Below are 8,225 nucleotides of genomic sequence, written 5' to 3'. Positions count from 1 at the left end.
AGCCATTTGTGCTTTACACAATATGATCCTAGCTCGAGAAGGCATCGACACTGAAGCAGCAACAGGTGTCGAGGATCACGGTGAAATAGTAAATACCAGAACACCAACTGCTGAAAAAAATAGCCCGAGGTATGCTATCAGTGTTCGTAACGCTGTTGCTACTTAATTTACTTCTCTGTTGGGAGTGTTTCATGGCAGGCATACATCTAGATTATAAATATAAGGTTACTACTAGTACATATATAAATGAAACAAAATTATGTTTTATTGACCTTAACCGGAATACTCAACGCATCACATACGTATCTGTGACCAGCCATCATCGATGTACTGATGATCACTGTGCTTGTGGTGCCAGGAGTCCCAGATATCCGACACGGCTTGGATAGAGCAGATAAAAGGTTCGACACCCATCCTCGACGACGTCTCAGGGGCAACTACATGCGCGTGCTCGCGCTGGTATATTTAACTCAATAAATCTGCAAGCTTTGCGCCTCAGCAAGTGCCGCGGGTGCTTGCGTGAGCGCGCCTCCTATCTGGCCACCCCTATGGGATTGTTTAAATATAATATGGTCGCTTCAGCGCGCTTACGCTCGCGTGCGCTTTCTCGCTTTCTATCTGGCCGCACCCTTAGTCATTTAAAAACTCCTGCCTGATTGTAAAATAGAAATTAATACATACTGCACATTTTGAGCACCTAGCAAGAAATTATTTTATCCCCACAGGTGGGAATCTCCAGTATGAGCCCCTTAAATGTGCCAAGATAATTATAGCCTGTTTGCTACTCCACAACCAATGCATCAAAAGAAATATCCAAAATCCTTCTGAGGACCACGTTGAGCTTGAGGACCAAGATCATGATGAAGTGCACCAAATACAAGATCAGGGCGAAGCTGCAAGAGGTCTTGGCAGACAAGTTCGCAGGGCATTGGTAGAAAATTTCTTTTACTAAATAAATTATCAGGCAAACTGTAGGTTATGACTTCAAAATAAACTGTATTTTCTGGTCTAACATGGCGTATTTATTTTGTTCATTATTTTCATGATTGACCTCATATCTTCATTAACTTTGTGCTGATTAACTGTTACTTCTATTGTTAATGTGAAAAGGCATGTAATGAATTTAAATAGGATGCAAGGAAAAAATTGATAAACGCAATAGTATCAGTATTTATTGTAATACTGAATCCTTTTAGCTTAACAATAATTGAAAAGAACGTGTTTCATATTTGAAAAATCACATATGAAAGAAGCCCAAATTCTATCAATTTGAGTCATTGAGCTATGCCATGTTTCATACTAAATTTACTAGTGAATAGAAGTAAAATTTTTATGAAAATCATTTAATCCTTTATCTCAACCCTTTCATTTACTGTCATAGCATAAGCAATGATGAACAAGTTAGAAGTTATATTGATAATATATTGAATGAAGGCTTGTCATGTTCTACGAATATTAATTAATAAGCAAGCTCTTGCTCTTCATTTAGTCTCTAGCTTCTTCTGTGACAATAAGGAAAAAAAAGTTCACTTGTATGTACTATTTTACATTTGTATCACTTCTATAAATGTTTATTTTTCCAAACATTGAGCACGACATAAAGTGATGATAAGTGGCATTGATGATGATATGGTTCAACAGACAGATGACTGACGGGCATGATAATGCAGTCTTAAACACAAACCGGTTGCCTAGAGCATTTTTGTAGAAGTGACCTGTGCTTAGACCATGAGTGAACCTGTAGAGTGAAATGATGTGAAGAAGATTCAAAATATCACAAGTCATTGGTCCTGAACGGCAAAGAACAATACAATTCTAGTCTGATCCTATACATGAGAATACTCTAGCAATATCAACAAGGCAGTTGATATTCCCTGTCTGCACCAAAAATTTGAAAAATGCTGGAGCAAAAATAACAAAACTCAGTTCCTTTGGCACAGTCCTGAATGTATTGCTGTTCACAATTTAAATAAGAGCTGGTCTTGGATGAAATCTTCTAGAATAAGTTTGAACATACCACAGTTTGTGCTAACTTAATTACAAACTAAAAAATTCTTTGGCAAATACAAGGTAATTGAACTGATTAAATTGTACGTCCATTCATAGATTTTCAAGAGGCTCAGTGACTATAAAAGCACTGGCAATCTTCTCTACAGCTGCTGCTGTAACTGCAAATGATGCTGCCATGCTTTTTGTGCAACTTAGGATTTCGTTTTGCACACTCAACATTTCATGAGCCATGGTATGATTTGGAGCATCACTGCTGCGTCGTTTTCTTTTACGGGTTTCACATGACTCAGTGGCCCTTCTAGTATCAGGTTTTCAGTTTTGGTGGAAGGGGTAGAAGTACCTGGTTCCTGGTGGTCAAATGTCCTATGCTGTGTCCTATTAGCTGTGACGTCAATGCCTGAGGGACCTGCATTAGTGTTATGCAAATCTTCAGCCAGTGATAAATCTTCAGCCCCAGGTAAATCTTGGACTGTTCCTTCAACAAGCTCGATTTCAAGGCATGCGTCATTGGCTTCTTCAGGCAGTCCTCCAACTTGAAAATTAAAAGAACAGATATAAATTTTTTTAATTTCAATCTCTTCTGATGCAAGCACTTTTTCTATATAGAAATTCGGTTACAGAATCTCCTATCAAATTCAAAAGGATACTCAATGAGCTCAAAGTTGTTAGATAAATAGTTACACTGTGTGTAATCATTAAAATGAATAACTTTGAAATTATACAATTATTTATCAATTCATTCCGTATTAACTTCAAATAATATACTTGATTAATATATTATTGATAAATAAATTTGCATATGATAGGAAGTAATATACATTGATAATCCAATATCAATCTGCTATATTGATCTTAAGAATTTATTAATTATGAGTGCATAAATTCATTATGACTGAGAAATATTTGAAGTTCCATCAAATGCCATATAAGCCACCAATTGGCAGAAGTAGGCCTAATAAATGCAAAAAAATGAAATTTTTTATGGGCAATGCACTACTGTTATCATAATCATTGAATTTTGAAGATGCAATACCTACTGCACTCACCTGCATTGGAAACATTGACCTCACTTTCAGCAAGTCATAATCCAAAAACGGCAGTTCTTGACAAAAGAGGCAGCATGGCCTCCTCAACATGGGAATACTAGACATTCACAGGAGGCCCTCCACCTAAATGATAAGATTAGAAAAAAATGTCAAGCCCAAAATTGGAAAGAATACATTCATATCCCTCAACTAAGATGTAGTTCTAAGAGTTGAAATAGGGAACCAGCTTCAATGATAATATATTAGAGTAGAAAGTTTATCTTTTATGTGGATCATTTCTGGTTGAACTTAACAAACATAAGTAGCGACCAATTTAGATTATCAGGGAAATTTTTAAAGAATAATGGGTGAAAAAAACTATCATTAGTTAGTTATTGAAAATCATAAGAGCAAATGTAGTGTGGTATTTTATTTTAATGAGTGAAATTAGGCAAGGGGCTATAAGCACAGGGGAAATTTATGCAGTTCCTGCTCATTCTAAGTTTGAGTCTGCAAAGTTTGTCATTTTTTGGTAGGTATAGAGTACAATAGTAATGTTTTTACATAGAAATGCAAAAATAGTGTTAAATCACTGGTTTTAACTGATATAAGATTATAAGTGCTTGAATTGGGCCCTGATATCAAATAAATCATCTTTGATTGGAAAAGAGACTCAACAATTAATTTGAAATATAAGAAATAAAATTACAGCCCTGTAATTTCACTCTAGTATTTGAAAAGTCTAAAATTGATACTAGATCAATTTATAAAATTCATTAATTGATACAATTCATCAAAATTGTTCATTTCTGTTTGGAAGTGATAAGTTGGTTAAATCAGTGAGCAAAAAATCATTGTACAAATGCACTTGCCAGTTGATCCACTGTAGTGCTTTTCAGCTACTGCCTTCTTCACTTGTGTCCTCAGATCAGTAAATTTTTTCCGCACTTCTGCTGCATCTCTTTTCACTGTTGAGACACAATTTACACAATCAGTCACAGCTTGCCACTGCAACAGCTTAACTTTAACGGTGATTTCACAGCTTAATTTTCCTAGGAGAATATCTTGCCTTTCAGTAACAGCAGTGATAATAGCCATTATTGTCAGATGGGGTAAGACAGGACCGAAATCACTAACAGACATGTAGCATCTATACCATGAATAACTACAAATCCTAAACTTATCACAAGGTGTGATTATGCAATGAGCTTCAAAGCTACAACTCAGACTTATCGCATACAACGCAGTTTTTTGTACAGATTAAAAAAAGTGAGCTGGTCCCATCTTACCCCATTGGGGTAAGATGGGACCAGGCTGGGGTAAGAAAGGACCAACAGGTAATTCTTATGTTACAAGGTTTTTAGTAGAAATATGAATCTGATATTATTATTATCCATGGCTTTGATTCATTGTAGAGCACTGCCAAATGCTACATGTATATTCCATTAGTGTCATTGTCTAAAAATTTATCAAATTGGTAATAAAACCAATGGATAATAACTTAAGAGTCGGACGTCATGCGTTTTCTTGCTAACTGCATTTGTGGTGCATTTCTTCAAACATTGCCCTTGCCCCCTCAAAAAATTGTGATAATTATTTTTTATGTTTCACACAATGATTTTCCCCAAACCACTCTTGCACATTGTTCTGCAGCTCACTAATGGGAAAAAACATCCCTATTTTCTCCATCCCCATGGTGCAATTCACAATAGTATGCTAAATATTTATCTAATTAAAAAAGCTAACAAGTTAGAATGGTCATTTTATGCCAAAGATGAAAATTTTGACCAAAATACTCCATGTATACTTATGCACAATATATTCATTTAAAATCTATTTTTGATAAACTATGGGGTAAAAGAGGACCATTTGTGGCAATTGTGGGGTAAGACAGGACCATTTGTGGGGTAAGATAGGACCACTTGTGGGGTTAAACAGGATCATTTAGTGGTCCTGTCTTACCCCATGTCCGGTCCTTTTTTACCCCATTTTACAATAGTTGTCAGGCAGTGATGATAGCAGGTAGGAATGCCTAGTATTTCTCAAAAGTTACTTGTTACTTGAGGTTACTTGCCTACATCCACAAACCTGGCCAAAAAAAAATTTTTAATCAGACACAGCTTATATCCCAAATAGGGTTAACTATTTTGTGACCCTTCTTTACATAGGTTTTCTTTGAAAATTAACTAAAAATTAATTATTTGCAGAAGAGGGTTGAAACAAAGACTGAAATGACAGGCAATGATTGATCTAACATAATATTCTTTTGTCAAATTAAATTCAGTGCAATTAGAATGCATGCCATGGGCCGGTCCTTTCTTACCCCATGAAGGCTGCGATCCTGTCTTACACCATTTGACTATATGTATACTTCTTCATCGTTGAAATTTGATCCTCTTCTCTTCTGCTGCTCCATTGCTCGAACTACCTAGGGTATCCCTTGAGCTTGACACAGCTCACAGCGTTTATTTCAAATTTTGTTGAATTTTTTTCAGAACTGATACCAATTTTAGCTTTTTGCTTCCAATTTTAAATTATTAACTTTTCAGCTCCAACTATGCTATCTGCTATCACAGTTTACGGAATTAAGCTTGCAGGATAACATCAACAGCTCATGATTATTCGATTAGTGAACAATAAATGTGAAACAGTGGATGGAAATCATGGAATAGGAGTCATTACAAATAAATAATGAACTGTCAAGTGTTAATTGAATTGAAAAATATGGTAGTGTTATTGGTAAATGTTAATAGTTTTGATGATAATTCAATTATTTAGAAAAATGTACATATGTTAACACTTACTCAAAGCAAAAAAATTTCATCCACTTGAACTTAATGTACTCTCAGAAGTCAGACTGAATAAACAATTTCAGAGAACAAAACACATTTCATAAGTTGGAGCTGCTTTGAGATTTGACACATAGCTAATTGGCTTATTAATTGCCAAATTTGATTAATTGATGAAATCAATCCACCTTTACTCACAAGCAAATTATATGTGGTTAAAACACATAACATATACTCTAAGTTTTATACTGAAACAGGCTCGACAGTCCATGGTTGAACTAGTATTTATATAGATGTCAACCATGAGACAGTGTAAGGGAAATTCACCCGTTTTGATTTCAGTTACTTAAATTTATTTTTTGTGTCGTAAGTTTTACGGCTGTTTGTAGGGTTGGCAACCGTGCTATCTGATGACGTGGCGTTACCGGCCTGTAGCCCCTGTTAGTTCGTCTCATTCGATTGCTGTAACTCGGTCGGATCGTACCTACTGTCACTATTTTCGAGTGCACCTGTAGCGTCCCTATTAGGTGGGTGTATTTGCTCTACTTTAATGTTAGTTTTGAATATAGTGTTTGAATTCTTTGAATGTATTTATGTGTTGTGTTAAATGAAATTGTTTCATAGTACAGTATTGTTAGTTATAGTCTTGCTGACCATCATTGTTCGGCAGGACCGACTCTTTGCCCGGNCCTCTGTTGATATCTGAGCCAGGGCTGGTCATTTTCAAGGTTTCATTCCGTTGGCAAGTTCCGCGGTGGTAAAGTTTAAGCTATACTCTGAGTCCATCGACCAACTGCTATGGATTCGCTCTCAGAGATCTTCAGGAGGATAAACAAGGTTGGGTTGTGCAGTTTCTTGTAGATTATGGCAGATGAGGTTGCGTTTGCATGCTTCTCTGTGGTGACCAGTAGGAGTAATTATGCACTAGAGGGAAGGATGTGTTATTGGGTTGCGCCCGCATCTTCCTTGCACTTGATATTGTAGTTGTATATGAGATAGATTCAATAAACTGTCTTCTGTAGGATTGTTTATGCTGGCGGATGCAGTACCTTGCCTTGGCACACTTCTTCTATTCTATAAGCATTGCTTGGGAGGGATGTCATTGCAAGCTTCGAAGTGCTCTCCAGCGAGCCCTCACTTTCTCCCTACATTCATTATCCCACCATGGTGTAGATGGCTTTGCGACGTGATGTCCTGAGGAGCGAGGAATACTTATGTTTGCGGCATCAAGTATTCTCTGTGAGACATCCTGTCTCAGTTCATCCACAGATGTTGGGCATATGAGTTTGAACAGAGTGACAGCTCCCCCAAAAATGGTCAGGGACCGGTTCCCAATCTTCCAACGGGGGACTGGTGCATCCTGCATCCAGAGTAATAGCAGAGATGCTGCGGCACAGAAAGGGAAGTGGTCACTGCCAACATCCGGCAGTAGTTTTAGTTCAAAAAGTGGTGCTATGTTAGCAGAAACAAAGACCAGGTCCAGGCACCCCCTTGCTCCACTGCATCTGTCAATATAAGTATAGAAGTCTGTGTAATTTAGTAGTACTGCAGAGGTGTTTATTATGAGGTCCTCCACGGAGCGTCCTGCTACATCTATGCGCAAGCAATTGGATGAAAGCAGACTATGATGTGCATTAAAGTTCCCTACTATAATGAATGTGGACAGTTGGTTTACATAGAAAGATATTCCATTATATGCCATTAGTTTGTTTGAATTATATACTTTCATGATGGTGATGTGACGATCGTCTTTAAGGCAAAGCTTGATGGCCTGAACTTCCTGGTAGCCTGCAGGATACCTACATAGGGATATTTCCTGAGCACATGGGGATCGCTTGACTAAGGTGCACAGACCTCCTCCTCGACCACCTCTGTAGCACCAGAATGGGATGTAGCCATGAAATGCTGGTAAATAATTATTTTGAGTCCAAGTTTCTGAGAGGCACATGATGCTTGGTTTCTGGGAGTATAGCAACAATTATATAGTTCCTGCAAGATGTTGGTAGATTCTATTACAGTCAAGTGAGATTATTGAGAACTCAGGCAAACATGCAGATGCCATTAGTTTCTGCTGGGACAGTTGGGTTTTCTTTTTCCTTTGGATTGTGGGGGTTACTGCTGAAGGGAGGCCAATAGGGCTCAGATTGCTAGACTGTGTTTCATTCTTCTGGCCTGCTTTGCTGCGAGTTTCAAGTTCAGACTTGGTAGGGGAAGGAGCTTTTGAAGGAAGCTTAACATCATCAGACTCAGAGCTAGAGACAAGTTCAAAATCAGATACATCTAGGTAGGATGGAAGGTCGCCTCGGGTGTTCATTTGGGGCCGGCAGTAGAAGGGGACACATATGAGGGGATTTCTGCTGAGCTGCTGGAGTAGGAGGGCGATAAATTTGGCAGGGGGTGA

Source organism: Hyalella azteca, unplaced genomic scaffold, assembly GCF_000764305.2.
Source record: "Hyalella azteca isolate HAZT.00-mixed unplaced genomic scaffold, Hazt_2.0.2 contig36, whole genome shotgun sequence".
Lineage (NCBI taxonomy): Eukaryota > Metazoa > Arthropoda > Malacostraca > Amphipoda > Hyalellidae > Hyalella > Hyalella azteca.
Note: the sequence above shows the minus strand (reverse complement) of the source record.